Below are 18,057 nucleotides of genomic sequence, written 5' to 3' on the forward strand. Positions count from 1 at the left end.
TAAAAAGTAATCGAAGATAATTGAAATGTCCAATTTCTAAAAGCTTCCTAAAATAGTGCATGAAACTGCAGAGAGAGTCATTGGCCAGAATGTGATTTCCTAAAAAAGGCCTCACACTGCAACAACGGTCAGTTTAAGTGCCTAAGGCCCCATCTGAGGGTTGCTGGAGTCCTGGAATACTCCAGCAGGAAGGTGCACGCATACAAGTCCTTGATAGACGTGCTCAAGGCTTCACTGTGTCCCAGGGCCCTCGGAGAGAGGCCGCTGGACCTGCTTCCAAGGAAAAGCGAGCAGGGGTGGAACAGCACCGTAATTTTCCTCCCTCACTCATTCATTCTCCGATTCACTGGTTCCTGGAGGCGGTTCCCAGGGACGCGCTGAGGAAAGGCGGAGCGCGGGCGGCCCCCGCTGGGTGCGGTCAGGCGCCTGGGGCTGGGGGTGAGCCTGGCGGGCCAGGGGGCGCGGACGGCGGGCGCCCGGGAGGGGCGGGCTCGGCTGCCTGCGCCGGAAGTGAGTGGCGGGTGGCGGGCGGGAGTGGGGGGAGCGAGCGGTCGGACTCCAGTCGGTCAGCCCGGTGGCCGCCCGGCCCTCAGCCCCGCCTTCTGCGTCTCGGCCGGACGCGGCTGCATTCGGATCCGCAGCCGCTGGGCGCTGCGGCCGCCCCGCCCGCCGCGCGCTCCGCCCAGCCCCCGCCGCCGCTGCCAGAGCGGTCGGTCAGTCAGTCAGTCACGGAGCGCGCGGCGCGGGAGCTGCGGACCCTCGCGGCGTCTCCGGAGAAGGAGCGCCGCGCCTGGGGAGGAGGCGGCGGCGGCGGCTGGACGAGCGCGAGCGGCGGCTGCCCAGCCCGGGGCCGCCCCGGAGCCGGACCCGCCGGAGGACCGAGCCGTTGCCACGGTGAGTGCTCAGCCTCGCTCTCGGGCCCGGCCGGGCGCAGGGTTGGGAAGCGCTGCCGTCGCTCCCGCCTCCATTTTCCCGGCGCCCGGCCCCGCCATCCGGGCGCGGTGCGGACGGCCGAGCCTGGGGCGGGGTCGCGGCCGCGGCCGAGGCCGGGGCCGGGGCTGGTCGGACCTTGCCCGTCAGGCGGCCGGCCGGTGTTTGGGGGTCGGCGGGGCCTGGGCTGGACCCTGCGCCCCTGGGGGCCGCGACAGAGGGAGACAATGAGATGCAGGGCCGCCTGGGGAGGGTGCGGTTGGGCTTCTCCGACCCGGCACCGGGGACTGGTGGCCCGGGACCGCGGGAAGGAAAGGACTATTCCCCCGACTAGCCACAGAAACCAGTGATTCGGTGTCTGGGGTTCCCCGGGTTTCAGTGCTCCCCATCTTTCGTAAATGAGTTCAGTGCAGAGATTTAGGAAGGCGGGGCACCTTCTGTGTCTTCTTTCTAATTAAGCAGGCTGAGTAATTGCTCCATTGCTTTTGAGCCCATCTCTTCTGCGTCTGTTTGCATTCCCGCCGGAAATCCAAACTGCAGTTCATGCGGGGGGGGGGGGTGGTGAGAAGGAAGGCAGTGTAATAGCATTAGGATGCCTTCGTTTTAAGACGGTTTGAAAGATGTGGTTAATAATTCAGGCGGAGTCTTAGGGTGTCCCCGCGGTGTGAGCTGGAAACCGCGTAAGTCATTGCTTGTAAGCATGAAGACGTGGCTTAGTATGAAATAAGAGCTTTGGGGAAGGGTGTAAGCGTTACATCAAATGTGACTTGTTTGTGTGTATCTCATATATTCTGTGGGAAGGGCAATTGGGGAAATCTGAGCGAATTGAACGGTTCACTTAGCCTCCAGATAAGGGTTGGTGTTGTCGGCAGCATTTGTCTTGGTGATGTGGAGAGCTGCCTCTGTGTGTCAAGTCCGCGGTAAAGGGACAGTAAAGGTAACCAACCGGCTAGGGATGGGGCGTGATGGGGTTATTAAAATGGTGGTAGTGAGTCCGTAGGAATATTAAATTCAGCAAGTATTTATGGAATACCTACTATCTGTTAGGCAGGGTGGGGGATATAAAGTGAACAAGAGTGCAGCGTATAGCGGTGGAAAGAGCTCTTTGAAGCCAGGGAAACCAGGGGCGCCGTAAGCACTGGAATTGGCTGGTAGTGTGACGTTGGATAAGCTGTTGAACTCTCAACAGTACGGTTCTCTATCAGTAAAATGGGAATAACTAAAACCACCTGCTTACCTCCCGAGATGGCTGTCAAAGGATTAAATGAGATAATGTATGCAAAATGCCTAGCACCTTGCAGGGCACTACGGCGTTTTTAACAAATGTTAATTCCTTTTCTCTCTAGCCTACTGCTCCTGAGATTTTCTTGGGGGAAGGTAGGAGAAGTGAATGTAGGTAATTGTAATGCAATGCATTATGTAATAAAATGTTGAAGGAGAGGTGCAAAATGGGGAAGTGAAGAGGCGAGGGAATAATTCTAAATTGGGAGCACTGGGGGAAAATTCATGGAAGCTGTGGCATTTAAGTGGAACCTTTAAGGATGGGTAGGATTTCAGCTGATGTAGATGGGCAGGGTGAGGACATTCCTAGTAGAGGTGGAGGAATTGAGGAACAGCAATGGGGGAAGGGCAAAATTAGAGACACTCAAAAGGCTTTTTAGCTCTTGTTGAGTCTGACCTTCAAAGATTGTCTCTGTTATTTTGCTTTCTGTGTTGTGAATTTACCAGAAACCAGATTTAGTATATTCAAGTAAGTACAGAAATGTCTACAAAGCTCAATACATGATTTTTTGGATAAGACATTTTGTGGTATTTGGACTGCTTCTCTCTCCTGTTTGAATTTAATAAAGAATTATTTGTAGCTAGTTCCTTGTGATGAATAATAGTTCTATTTGGCAGAAAAATCCGCTGATATGTCAGTCAGAGGTCTTACTAAGATTATATAGTGAGTAACTGGCTGAAAGATATGGAGTAGTGGGCACATATTGGGTGTGTCTCAAACTCTTGATCAGTATTGTTTGTTTTCACAAATATTTTAACACTTAATTTTCGGAAGAGGTGTTTTTAACCATTGTCTTGTCTTTGAAAAGAATTAAAATGGCTTTTCTTTTGGTTTTGCTACCTTTTGGTTCCCATCCCATGCATAATTATTTATTAGATGAGCACGGTGGATGGCTATCACAATATTATTCACAGATACTTGGACACACATTATAAAATCTCATGACTTTGCCTTGGTTCTGAAGTAGTTGAATGTCAACATTAGTATTGTTGATCTCAAACACTTATTTTAGGAAAATTAATATTAGCAAAACAAGATATATGACCTCAAGCAAATCACTTTTCTTGGACTCTCAATTCCTTTACCTATAAAGTGAGAAATTTGGGTTAAATCACTGGTTTTCAATCTGTGTTTTACTGAACTCTAGAACTCTGAAGAGGACTTTCAGAGGTTCTCCAGGTGTTTGAGTTTAATTGCATTAAAATTGTGTTTTAAACCCAGAATAATAAAAAGCAACTACTTTTTGAGATGCACTATTTTAAGTGCTTTACATGTATTGACTTATTTCATCCTTGCTATAATCCTGTGATGTAGGTTCTGTTAATATGTGAAAAAACAGGCACAGACTACAGAGCTATAAAGTGGCAGAGCTGGGTTCGAAAGCAGGCAGCATAACTCTTAAGCTTGTGTTCTTAACTGCATTCCTATATTGCCACCATAATAAATAACACGCAATTTTTTTTTATTGTGGTAAAATATACAACATAAAATTTACCATTTTAACCATTTTTAATTGTACAGTTCAGTGGTATTAAGTACATTCACATAGTTGTGCAGCCATCATCACTATCCATCTCTATAACTTTTTCATCCTCTCAAACTGAAACTCTACCCATTAAACATTAACTTCCCACCCCCTTTCCCTCTGGCCCCTGGTAACCACTTTTCTACTTTGTCTCTGTGATTTTGACTACTGTAGATACTTCATATAAATGGGATCATGCAGTATTTGTTTTTGCTTTTTATCTGGCTTATTTCACTTAGCCCAGTATCTTTTTTTTGAATATCAAATTTATTTTTATTTTGGGGGGCATAATTAAACCTTTTATTTTATTATTTTTCTTAACATCTTTATTGGAGTATAATTGCTTTACAATGGTGTGTTAGTTTCTGCTTTATAACAAAGTGAATCAGTTATACATATACATATATCCCCATATCCCCTCCCTCTTGCATCTCCCTCCCACCCTCCCTATCCCACCCCTCTAGGTGGTCACAAAGCACTGAGCTGATCTCCCTGTAGCACAGTATCTTTAAGATTCATCCATGTTGCAGCATGAAGCAGAATTTCATTACTTTTTAAGGCTGAGTAATATTTCATTGTGTATATACCACATTTTGTTTATTCATCTGTAGGTGGACATTTGGTTGTTTCCACCTCTTAGCTGTTGTAATACTGCTCTGAACATTGGTGTACACATATCTACTCAGGTCCCTGCTTTCACTTCATTTGGGTATATACCCAGAAGTGGAATTGCTGGATCATATGGTAATTCTGTGTTGGATTTTTGAGGAACTGCCACACCATTTTCTACAGCAGCTGCAGCATTTTACACATTTGCAGCTGCAGCCAGCACAAGGGTTTCAGTTTCTCCACATCCTCACCTCAACACTTGTCATTTTCTGTGTTTTTGATAATAGCCATCCTAATGAGTGTGAAGTGGTATCTCATTGTGGTTTTGATTTGTATTTTTCTAATGATTAGGGATGTGGAGCATCTTTTCATGTACTTGTTGGCCATTTGTGTATCTTCTTTGTAGAAATGTCTATCCAAGTCCTTTGCCAATTTAAAAGATTGGGTTGTTTTGCTGTTGTTGAGTTGTGGCAATTCTTTATATACTCTAGATATTAATCTCAGATCCATGATTTACAAATATTTTCTCTTATTCTGTGGGTTGCCTTTTTACTCTGTTGATAGTGTCCTTTGATGTATAAAAGTTTTTCATTTTAATGATGTCCACTTGATCTATTTTTTCTTTTGTTGCCTATGCTTTTGGTGTCCAGAAAATCATTGCCAAATCCAACATCATGAAGCTTTTCCCCTCTGTTTTCTTCGAAGAGCTTTATAGTTTTCGCTATTATATTTAGCTCTTTGACCCATTTTGAGTTAATACTTGCATATGGTTTTAGGTAAGGGTACAACTTCATCCTTTTGGTTGTGGATATCCAGTTTTTCCAGCACCATTTTTGAAAGAACTGTCCTTTCCACATTGAATGGTCTTGGCACCCTCTTGTACATATATATAAAATTTTCTCACATTGAAAACAGTAGTGCTGCATTGGTTACACCTGCTTAATTGGGGGGGGGGAAGCATTCCTTAGAATGAAGCTTCTTTTACTATCCCTGATTATTTGTGAATTTTAAATGGGTAAGGAAAGTTGTAGTTTGCAGTAAGTTTTTAAAAAATTCAGTCCTGTGCATGTCTATTCATATAGAATTGTCTAAACAGTACATTACTATGGCATATAAACTGCGTTTGGTTAAATGACAGGCAAGACTCAAGCCCATTCCTTTGGGGGTATACTCATCCTGTGTAAGTCAATTTGTTTAGTAACAAATGAACATGTAACACTAAGTCCTGTTACCATGTTACAGTATAGATGTTTTATAGCTCATTGCAAGTTTTAGGTTTTTCTTGTTTGCCTTGTAAGCAGTTTTTAGATATTGTTACTAACTCATTTTGAAAGAAGAAAATTCTTATTTAAAAAATTTCTCAAATCAATTTAATTGAAACATATCCTGAGGCTGCAAAACAAACCATTAAAAGCTACTAAGAAAACAAAACAAGCGCTGCTACCTACTTGCAACTACTTATCTGAGTGAAATAAAAACAAAACTACAGAAATAAATGGGTTGTTTAGGTGTCAAGACTAACATCTCTAACCCTCATTTGTCTCTTTGAGTTTTTAATAAATTATATTTGAACATAAAATGGTATTAGCCGTGCTTTTGCAGTTATATATATTTGCCATGCTGCGTAAGATTTCTTCTGGAAAAGTTTTGTTGTGAAATATTAGAAACCCCTCAGATTATATGATGTCTACACTTCATCCTGTGCTCTTAATCACTGTCATTTTAAGATATAGTATTTACCACACTTTGGGGCAGATGTCTTAAAATACATCACTCAGGGCTTCCCTGGTGGCGCAGTGGTTGAGAGTCCGCCTGCCGATGCAGGGGACACGGGTTCGTGCCCCTGTCCGGGAAGATCCCACATGCCGCAGAACGGCTGGGCCCGTGAGCCATGGCCGCTGAGCCTGCGTGTCCGGAGCCTGCGCTCCGCAACGGGAGAGGCCGCAACAGTGAGAGGCCCGCGTACCGCAAAAAAACAAAACAAAACAAAACAAAAACATCACTCATAACTTATAAATTGACTTTTTAAAAAGCATATGTTCTGCTATTCATAAAATATATATTGTTACTTTGCTTTAGGCAGAGCTACGCATAATGGAGAAATCAAAGAAATAGGTATATCTCCCCTCCAAAATAGAGAGGATACTAGTTTAAGTGCAGGATACAAGGAATCAGTAGAGAATGTAATTTAAGGGAGCAGAGTGTAAAAAGAAACAGAAGGGACTGGTGTTTGTTAGGCTTGGAAAAGAAGGGACAAGTCATCCCTTTACATGAGAAGAAAAGCAAGATTGCGTGGCCCATAATTGATGTCTTGTCATTTGTGTAGCACTAAAAATGTAAGCCCCCTGGTGAAGAATGGTGAAATCTGGAGAAAATTAGAACTGTGAACATATTGAATAGGCCCAAATATTGTAGAATTACAATAGTAAGTACAGTTTTTAAATTGTACTTGAAAATTGAATGCTTTTTTGGAAATCACTTTTAGAATGATCTTACTAAGTTTGATGTTTGAAGAAGAGTGTTAGCTAAGTCAGTACAGCAAAGTAACTAGCAGTGTGACTTGAAAATACAATATATTCTTTATGTATCCCAGACTGTACGTGCCTCTATCCATGGTTCCAAGCATAGTTTATTTTCCCTAATTTTTCTAGTCAAAATTCTACTCATCCTTTGAGTCCCAGTTCCATTGCCACACACCTTTGTGAAGCTGTTTGATACTAAGTAGAATTCATTGCCTTCCTCTTCATTCCTCTAGACCTTACTTGATTTTCCCTATATTGTAAATAATTGTATACTGTCTGAAATCCCCGATTCTGGAGTATTGGATCTAGTTTTACTCATCTGAAGTCTCTCAGTCCCTTAAATATAATAGAAGTGCAATAAAAACGGTTTTAATGAGGACTTCCGTGGTGGCGCAGTGGTTAATAATCCGCCTGCCAATGCACGGGACACGGGTTCAAGCCCTGGTCCGGGAAGATCCCACATGCCGCGGAGCAACTAAGCCCGTGTGCCACAACTACTGAGCCTGCGCTCTAGAGCCCGGGAGCCACAACTACTGAGCCCGTGTGCCACAACTACTGAAAAGCCCGTGTGCCTAGAGCCCACGCTCCGCAACGAGAGAAGCCACCGCAATGAGAAGCCTGCACACCGCAACGAAGAGTAGCCCTCGCTCGCTGCAACTAGAGAAAGCCCGCATGCAGCAACGAAGACCCAACATAGCGCTAAATAAATAAATAAATATTTTAATGAAAGCCATCATTTGAAGAATTCTTTATGGTTGGTGTTACATCTCCTGAAAGGATCCATAAAAATCTAATAATGTTTATTTTACTTATAAAGAACAATTCTTTCTCGCCTTATTTGGTTTATTTTATAATGTAACAAATGACTTTAGACACTTGTGAAGGGAATCAGTGATCCTCTTTATCTGTGAATAGAGTTCTTTATAAATGTTAGTAATGGCTCAAAAACCTTTTTGTTTACCCTAAGTTTTAAAAATAAATATTTGTTTTTTAAAGCAAGCGTAATGAATACAGTGCATTATGTTTGAAAAATCTTGGTTGTACTGCTTAGTAATACAGAAATTCCAAAGTCTGGATCTTAACTTTGTTTATTTTGGTACTTGGTTTTAATGCTTGTCTTAGCTAAAAGGCAGCTCATGCAGGGACACGTACCCCAAAAGAATAACTGCCTCTTTGGCTATACTTTCTAAATGGAGATACTCATTGTTGAATTTCTGTCCATCAATTATGCAGATTTGGCTAGCAAAGTTTGCCCTTTCTGTGCAAACCAATGTGAGGATTTGCATTTATATGTTTTTAATAAATGTATTCAAAATCCAGAGAAACTATGTATGGAAGGCACTTAAAGAATTAGAAAATGGTTTTTCTATGTTTAGAGTGTGCAGGTATGAGTATTCAAGATGACACACATTGACTTCTTTTGAAATACAGTTATTTTCTTACTAAAAAAATGCTTCATTTACCTTTAAGGTACACGTAGATTAACTATGTTTTTGTTTTTAAAAACAACTGCTAGGTAGCATACTGCTAACCGTCACTGATCACAGAAAGTCAGCAAATTTAGACTGTGTGTGTGTGAAAGATAAATGCTTAACTCATCTTTAAATTTGACAACTCTTTTAAAATACTTTGCCATGAGACAACCAGTAAACCTGTTTGGTATAAAATATTTAACTGGTCACTCCTCAACTACATCAGCAACATTCTGTAACACTTGGTGCTGTTTCTGCTTCAGCTTGTCTTTTGCTGCAGTAGTTGCATTTGAGGTTAAACCTTACTTCCCCTGCCCCAACTTTCTTTTGTTGAGGTCAAAGCAGCTGCTTCATGAAGGATTAGATAATACAGTTTTTCCATAAAATATTGTTTCTATAAAGGAAATCATTTACTGCAAGAATATGTCTTCCCTGGAACACCAATCTCTTGTAGCAATTTACAAAAAGGTGCGTTCTTTATTTCTTTTTTTTTTCTTTGCGGTACGCGGGCCTCTCACTGTTGTGGCCTCTCCCGTTGCGGAGCACAGGCTCCGGACGCGCAGGCTCAGTGGCCATGGCTCACGGGCCCAGCCGCTCCGCGGCATGCGGGATCTTCCCGGACCGGGACACGAACCTGTGTCCCCTGCATCGGCAGGCGGACTCTCAACCACTGCGCCACCAGGGAAGCCCCTTTATTTCATTTTTGAAAAAGATTCCAGCAAATACTATCACTCTTCCCTCCAAATATTTAGAATCATTTAGTACCAGAATACTTAGACTACTTTATATATATGATGTGTGACTGTCTGACAGGTGGCCATAATGAAGAGGCCAGTGTCGTTTTCTATGATAAGGATACACATGTATTATATTGTATTACATTATATGGTACTTAAAATACATATGTGTATTAAGATAAAGATTAAATAGAACTCCTAATATGTTGTTCTTATACCCTAATGGATCATCACTCATACTTCCTGGGTTATAATCACCTCCATTTTGGAAATCGCTATACAAGCTTATTGAAGTACTGTTGATAATAATGAACCTTTTATATCAAGTTCCATTTCATAGTGTATAATGTACTTGTATGAAGCCATCTTAAAAATAAAGCACTTGGGACAATACATTCTGATTTTCTTACTAATTAGAAAGAAATGTTTGTGGAAGAAAAATAGATAAATTTCAACAAAGTCAGACCTTAATAAAATTTATTCTTTTAAAAAAAATTTATTTATTTATTTATGGCTGCGTTGGGTCTTCACTGCTGTGCACGGGCTTTCTCTAGTTGCGGCGAGCGGGGGCTACTCTTTGTTGCGGTGCACGGGCTTCTCATTGCGGTGGCTTCTCTTGTTGTGGAGCACGGGCTCTAGGCGAGCAGGCTTCAGTAGTTGTGGCACGCAGGCTTCAGTAGTTGTGGCACGTGGGCTCTAGAGTGCAGGCTCAGTAGTTGTGGCGCAGGGGCTTAGTTGCTCCGCCTCATGTGGGATCTTCCCGGACCAGGGCTCTAACTCGTGTCCCCTGCATTGGCAGGAGGATTCTTAACCACTGCGCCGTCGGGAAGCCCAATAAAATTTATTCTTTACCACAATTGAAGTTATTAGCTTATTTTAGAATCTTCAGTTTGGATTTTACATTATGCTTTCAGGAATTAGGGTGAATTAAAAGTACCCATTTAAAATTTAATTTAGTAATTCAGTAGTATTGATAGACATAATTTTTCCATGTCCATAGTGAGCATTTTTTTCCTTGAATCTCTAGCAAGATAGAAAACGTTTCCATGACTCTACCCTTTATCTTTCCCTTTCTTCTCTACTTCTGCAACTGCAGCCACAGTTGCTTCATCACAGATACATTTTGCCTGTTCTAGAATTTTGTATTAGTTGAATCATATGTATGTGTTCCTTTGTCTCTGACTTCTTGCCCTCAGCGTGATGTTTTTAGATCCATCCATGTTATTGCTTGTATCAGTAGTTTGTTTCTTTTTATTGTGGAGTAATATATGCAATTGTATGAATATTGAATGTACCATAGATTTGTTTATCCAGTTTCCTGTTGGTGGGCACCTGGACTGTTTCCAGTTTGGGACTACTGTGAAGAAAACTGCCATGAATATTTTTGTACAAGTGTTTTTGTGGACAAATGTTTCATTTCTCTTGGATAAAGGAGTGGAATTGCTAGGTCATACGTAGATGTTCCTCTTTTTAAAGACTTGTATTTGAAGAACAATATACACATGTATCATAAACGTACACTTCTACAACCTGAATACTCCTGTGTAACCAGAACATAGATGAAAAAGAAAATTACCAGTGTGCCAGAAACCCTCCTCATATTTGCTTTTCTATACGACTGCCCTGTCATGGGTAGCCACTGCCTTGACTCCTTACTCTAATTTTGCTGTAAAGTCTTTTGGTTTGCTTGTTTCTTTAAATTTTTTTTTCTACTTTATTGAGGTATAATTTCCACATAATAAACTGCACGCATTAAAGGATACTGTTTGATAAGTTTTCATACACCTGTGAAGCTATCACTGCAAACAAGGTAGGGAACATATTCATCATCCCCCAGTTTCTTCACATCCCTTTGCCAGTCATGCTCCCCTCCACCTCTGTCTCCATGCAACCTGTCACTGTAGATTAGTTTGAATTTTCTGGAATTTGATGTATGGAATCATACAGTGTTCTCTTTCAGTCGTTCTCTCTCTCTAGTCTTGTTTATTTTTATGCAGAATAATGATTTTTTTAACAAGTCTATACAAAAGTCTTTATTTTAACATTAAAAAGAAAGAATCACATGTTCTTTCTCACAGCTTTACCAGACTGAACCATCCGATAAGTTACACGCACACAGGGACTTGGCAGGTTATTGCACAGCTTTTCAACGGGTTGAGTCAGGACCAAGTGGCCACCTTCCCCACAGCTGGGCTCTGAATAATGATTCAGAATAATGATTATAGATTGATATAATAGAATAATAATTTTTAGATCGATCCATATTGTTTGGATTAGTTCCTTTTTATTACTGAATGGTATTACATTATGTGTATATACCACATTTTGTTTATCCATTCACCTGTTGATAGCTATTTGGGCTGCTTTCATTTCTAGCCTTTTACTAATAAAGCCGCTGTGACATTTTGTACAAATGGAGACAGATATATGTACACATATATCTTCATGAATATGTTTTTATTTCTCTTGGATAAATACTATGAGGACATGCTGAGTTATATAGGGTACATTTTTTTTAATTTTTAAGGAACTGGCAAACTTTTCCAAACCTGTATCATATTATGTATCCAACAGCATTATATGACAATTTTAATTACTCTACATCCTAGCACTTGGTATTGTCAGTCGTTTTCATTTTAGCCACTGGAATGGATACATAGTGGTATCTCATTGTGCTTTTAATTTGCATCTCCCTGATTACTAATAATGTTGAGCGAATTTTCATGTTCTTATTAGCCATTTGGGAAGTGACTGTGCAAGTCTTTTGCCCATTTAAAAAATTGGGTTGTTTTATCTTTTTTAATTTAGTTGTAGCAGTTCTTTATATATTCTAGGTACAAGTCCTTTATCAGATATATTTGTGAATTTTCTTTTTTTGTGGTACGCGGGCCTATCACTGTTGTGGCCTCTCCTGTTGCGGAGCACAGGCTCCGGACCGCAGGCTCAGCGGCCACGGCTCACGGGCCCAGCAGCTCCGTGGCATGTGGGATCTTCCTGGACCCAGGCACGAACCCGTGTCCCCTGCATCAGCCGGCAGACTCTCAACCACTGCGCCACCAGGGAAGCCCAACTCTGGATCTATTTTTAACTGAAAAAGAAAACTAACTTTTTAGCCTAAGAATTCACTTGGAGTCCCTCTGCATGATTTAGGTGTATTTTAGCCTGTGAACGTCCAGTTCTCTCTCCATGACTTCTGACTTGACTTCCTTATTGTCTCATCTCTCTGCTCCTGTATCTTTGCCCCTAGTCCTTGTGGGCACAAAGCGCTTTCCTTTACGAGCCAAGGGTCTCATAAATTTAGTGACTTTATTGACCATTTGGAGGTTTACAAGGGAGAAATCACATGATGTGTTTGTAGCCTTTTACCATCTTACAGCCTCTGCACCCCATCTGTGGCTACTTTCCCCAGCCAGCTCTTCAGACCTGCCACCATTTTTTTATCCTGTAGAGCTTTCTCAGAACTTTAGTCCCCCACTCTCAATGTATTTTTCACAAGGAGTAGCACTGTGTTGTGTTGTCTATTGCTGTGCAATGGATCACCCCAGAACTTAGTGGCTGAAGACAGCAGCAATCGTTTTATTATTATTTCAAATGGTTCTGGGGGTTGCCCAGGCTTAGATGGTTCTCACTGGGAATGTCTCATGCAGTTGCAGTCAGGGGCAACTGGAGCTGGAGTCCTCTCAAAGGATTCCTCACTTACCTGTCTGGTGGTTGAAGCTGGGACCTCAGCTGCGGCTGTGGGCTAGTTTCTACACTTAGCCTCCTTCTGTGGCCTGGGCTTCCTCACAGCATAATGTTGGGCTCCAGCAGCAGCTTTCCAAGAGAAACAGCAGGTGGAAGCTGTTAGCACTTTTGATGATCTAGTCCCCGAAGTCACTCAGCATCACTTCCCCCATAGTTCATAGGTCCTCCCCAGAGTCCAGGGAAAGGAACATAGACTTTACCTCTCAATAAAAAGAGTGTTAAGGCAGATTGTTGTGAGAAGAGCAAATGAGACTGGGGATATTGTTGCAGTCATTTGGAAACTATCATCTATCTTACTATATCAGGTAGGTTTACTGATCCCCAGCTGAAATTCTGATGAACAAAATTTTATCCACCTTCTTTTATCTGAAAAAATTTCATTACAGATGATGAGGAAGTTATAGATACGTTCAAATGCCACTGCCTTTAAGAATGAAGGTTAAAAAGTAATCTTTAATCCTGCTGTCTCTGTTCGTTGGAGCATTTCAAATGTACAAATGTGTGGACTCCATCCCAGTCTCCCAATAATTAGAATGTACTGGACGGACCAAAGGCATATATTTAAAAGCTTCATGGCAACCTATTAGAGAGGATTCAAGCCTTCTGCCTGTACTCCCCGTATATTTACCAGTTCCACACCACCTTCCTATGGACTCGCTAACATTTTGAAACCTCCCTCCTCTCTTTATATTCAAAGTATATGATATCAACAGAAAACAGTGGTAGTCTGTACTAGAGTGCTAAATAGTGTGATATGACTGTAAGTAAAAAGCTGAAATTTAAACGAACTTACAAGCTGTAGTCATCAGGGCAGTTTCATAAGAGTGAACTTAAATTGGATCTTGAAAAATAGATGGAGCTTAGATATGTTTTGTATTGATGGGAAACTCTTCTACTCAATTGGTTGTGAACGTTATTTTTTTATTGAAGTATAATTGATATGAACATTATCTTTAATCATTTAAACAGATATCTTGGAGATGGTCAAATGGATCATTTTCCTCTCAAGTGTGAAGATTAAATGCAAGGGATCTCTTTCTGATACAGTAGATATTTCTATTTTGCTTATCTGTTTCAGACATGGTTTAACAAAGTCAAAGGCATTCCTCCCTGTGACAGCCTCTGAAAGACTACTGTAGCAGTTTATCATTTTTTCTATGCCCAAATTATTAAATCTGATTTTAAGTAAATCTGCCAATGGTGTTTAAACCCTTTTAAATGTTTTCATCAACCACCTTCTTAAATAGAGAAGTAAAGAAAACATCATTGATAGAAGCTGGGCCACAGTGAAAATAGGAAGCCCTCAGTAGATGTTACCTATACGCCAGACTCTGTAGTCTTTAATGTAGATTATTTCATGTATGCTTCACCATAAGGATGTGGAATGATTTCACAAATGAGGACACAGGTTTAGGAAGATGTAAAAGGACTAATACAAGTTCATGGAGCTATTCAGTATTCAAATCAGGTAATCTAATAACTGGAGAGCCCCAGCTCTTAACCAAATCAAGTTCATTTTCTTCATCTGGGAATGCCTATGAAACAGTGATGGAAGAAAGGACACCACTTAGCCATCTGTGGAATGACAAATTGTAACCAAGAATGCCTTCTTTTTTGTATATTGTAGATATGGCTCCAGTCATGTGAACCTTTTAGCTATGATCAAAAACAGTGCACCAAACTTAACACTACCTGACCATTATTAGATTTGGCCAATGTGGTGAGATGAGAATCGCTGATATTTTGAAACCTACCCCCCCTTTTTTTTTTTTAACCCCACATGCTGTTTAGCCAAAACATATAATGGTTAGGCATTGTTACTGGTTTCTTTAAGGTTATAGGAAGATTAGTGAAGTTATTGGGTTTTATTTTTTTTTATTTAATTTTAATAAAATTTTAATTTTTTGTTTAAATTTTGTTGAGAGGTTAATAAAGAACAGGTAAATGTTTTTTATTTTATTTACTTTTTAAAATAATTATTTTTGGCTGCATTGGGTCTTCGTTGCTGCGCGTGGGCTTTCTCTAGTTCTGGCGAGCGGGGGCTACTCTTCGTTGCGGTATGTGGCCTTCTCATTGTGGTGTCTTCTCTTGTTGCGGAGCACAGGCTCTAGGCGTGTGGGCTTCAGTAGTTGTGGCACACGGGCTTAGTAGTTGTGGCTCGTGGGCTCTAGAGTGCAGGCTCAGTAGTTGTGTTGCACAGGCTTAGTTACTCCGTGGCATGTGGGATCTTCCCGGACCAGGGCTCGAACCCATGTCCCTGCATTGGCAGGCAGATTCTTAACCACTGCGCCACCAGGGAAGTCCTGGGTAAATGTTTTTAATCTTTCCTCTCTCTGAGACTTTCTTTGAACTTCAGTTTCCTCATTATAATAAGATGGAAGTGATACCACCTGCTTTCCTGCTTTTTCGAACTAGAGCAGTGTACTCCCAGACTCCCCTAGGTGTGTCTGTGCAAGTGCACACAGGGTTAGGGATTCAGAGGGATTGGGAATGCAGAACCATAGAATAAATGTCACCATTATCCTGGAGTTCTACATTTATTTGATAGGCAGTTTTAAACACTTTTTCTATTTTAACTTATAGAGCAGAATGTAAAATTAATGTGAAATTTAAAGATAAGATAGTTGAATTCAAAATAAATTTTAGGTGTACAGCAAGCCCACTCCAGGGATATTGCTCATTCTGTCACTGGCAGCCACTTTTCATACTTCTTGGAATCCATATTTTGTTGTGCAGTAAGTCAAATTTAATTCTTTCTTGTAATCATGACCATTTCTACTGTTCAGACAAATGAATAGATTGTGGGAGGTAAAACCGAAACCCATAAAAACCCTAACAGTATTAAATTATTAGAAGTCAAGCACCCTGAACAAGTTCTAGACTCCTGCTGAGACTTCATTTGTGTTGGGAGTTCGGGTTGCAGAGAAGGTGGAAAAGCAAGCTGCCTCAAGCCTTTCCCTCCCCTTAAGCAGTATGCCTAAAGAGTAACTGGAAAAGAGGTGCTTTTCCTCTGGAATTCAGACTGGAGAGAGAAGACTGATAAATTTGAAGGGATTTAGAGTGAAGTCAGTAATTAAATAATAGAACTTCAGTCAAGAATAGGTTGAGAAGGGTGGGGAGAGGCCTTTGGATTTAACTAGTCCTTTTTTTTTTTCCCAGACTAAAAAAATGAGGTCTAAGGATTTAAATGATTTAGCCCATAGTTTCTGCTAGTTAGTGGCAGAATAAGAATTGCCAGTTTCCTGACTCCTTATCCCAGCTGGCTTAGGCTAGGAACATCTTGCAGACTTTCCTTAAACGGACCAGCTTTTCAGTGTTATTAGATAATAAAGGTTTCTGCTCTTACTAATTCATATTTAGGGCATAAAAACGAAAGATTTACTTACTTGAGTTTCCTTGTTAGCCAGAATTTGTGTTAAAATGTTAGAGGATGTTTATTTAACATCTATTGTTTAAACATTCCACAAACTCGTTCAGAAAATTTCAGTTAACTATAGACTCTCTCCTCTTTACCCAAAACAAATCTTGACCATCACTCTTATTTATTTCCATTTTTGGCTGGTTAATGTCAGGAATAATGAGCCATCTCTGGTTGGTTTTCTGACTCCTGCCACAATAAAATACTAAGATATGCAAAGATGGAGGCAGAACTACTTTATGTGGGATTTACTAGTAAAGTGATTCTCCCCAACCTTGAGTTTCTATTCAGAATTCTGGTTAATTCTAAACATTTGTTTCAGCAACTGTATAAATTTTGGATTTTCATATGCAGGAATTTGGATTAGCTCCTTTGAAGGATACTGAGAGAGGGAAATGATGGAACAGAATGGGGAGAATCAAAAGCGTGGTATGTGAAGCAGGTTGCAGAACAGGATTACAGAATTTTAGAATGAAACCTTGGAAAGAAGAGAAAGGATATAAAGGAGGTTGAGAGAAGAGATGCATTGTGATAAATGTATTGATAAACTTCCTTATACTTTGAATTGAATAAATTATTTGCCTAAGACTAGTTTGAGTTAGGTTTCTGTCACGTGCAGAAACCCTTACTAATACTCATTTAATTTTTTTTTTAATTTATTTTTGGCTGCGTTGGGTCTTCGTTGCTGCGCGCGGGCTTTTCTCTAGTTGTGGCGAGTGGGGGCTACTCTTCCTTGCCGTGTGTGAGCTTCTCATTGCAGTGGCTTCTCTTGTTGAGGAGCATGGGCTCTAGGTGCGCGGGTGTCAGTAGTTGCGGCACAGGGGCCCTAGAGCGCGTGGGCTTCAGTAGTTGTGGCTTGAGGGCTCTAGGGTGCACGCTTGGTAGTTGTGGCACGTGGGCTTAGTTGCTCTGCTGCACGTGGGATCTTCCCGGACCAGGGCTCGAACCCGTGTCCCCTGCACTGGCAGGCGGATTCTTAACAACTGCACCACCAGGGAAGTCCCTCATTTGTTAATTTTTATAAGAGAGTCATATAACACAGCTGTTGAATCAGATCATATAATATAAAACTATTCTGCTGAAACTAAAATGCGTTGTAGAATTTTTTTTTCTAAACCATTCCTCTATTATAGAGAAATTAATTTTAAATGTGTTGGTTCCTTTAAGTTAGTATTTTTGAGAGCCGGATAAATTAGCCCCCCCCTTTTTTTTTTTAAGAAATGCACCTTTAGCTTTGAGTCATCTTAAATTAGATGTCATCTTAAATTTTAAGTCATCTAAAATTAGAAATATTTAACAAAAAAAAGTTGAAATTCAGATGAAGAATTGATTCTTTGGTAGTTGCTCTGGGGTGAAAAATGAGAACCATATGGTCTCTTTCTAGAAGCCTACAACCTAGTTGGGTGTGGAGGGTCATAAGGCAAGTGCACAAATAACCACCACACAATACAAAGCTGATTAGTGATAAATGCCTTAGAGAGGTACAAAGTTCATGGGCCTCTCAGAGGAAGTAGTACCTAATTCTTCTTTTGTTTAGCAGTGTTTAAACTTTTTTTTAGTTTTCTTTAAATTAAGATATACATACATAACATTCACTTTTTTTTTTTTTTTTTTTTTTGCGGTACTTGGGCCTCTCACTGTTGTGGCCTCTCCCGCTGCGGAGCACAGGCTCCGGAAGCGCAGGCTCAGCGGCCATGGCTCAGGGGCCCAGCCGCTCCGCGGCATGTGGGATCCTCCTGGACCGGGGCACGAACCCGCGTCCCCTGCATTGGCAGGTGGACTCTCAACCACTGCGCCACCAGGGAAGCCCTAACATTC

General features: G+C 41.2%; 1 protein-coding gene across 5 annotated transcripts in view; it reads left to right on the top strand.

Moving 5' to 3' along the window:
• The first annotated feature begins 789 nt into the window (after window positions 1-789).
• LOC111171753 (ras-associated and pleckstrin homology domains-containing protein 1) overlaps window positions 790-18,057 on the top strand; it is a 143,943-nt gene continuing 126,675 nt past the window's right edge. For all 5 annotated transcript variants that reach the window (XM_089915933.1, XM_022567476.3, XM_022567477.3 and 2 more), the window contains exon 1: window positions 790-894. The gene's annotated coding sequence lies outside the window, so the exon portion shown is untranslated. The remainder of the gene's footprint in view (window positions 895-18,057) is intronic.

The sequence above is a fragment of the Delphinapterus leucas genome, chromosome 8, assembly GCF_059928025.1.
Source record: "Delphinapterus leucas isolate spDelLeu-1000000601 "Yukka" chromosome 8, BTC_Dleu_Yukka2, whole genome shotgun sequence".
Taxonomy (NCBI): Eukaryota; Metazoa; Chordata; class Mammalia; order Artiodactyla; family Monodontidae; genus Delphinapterus; species Delphinapterus leucas.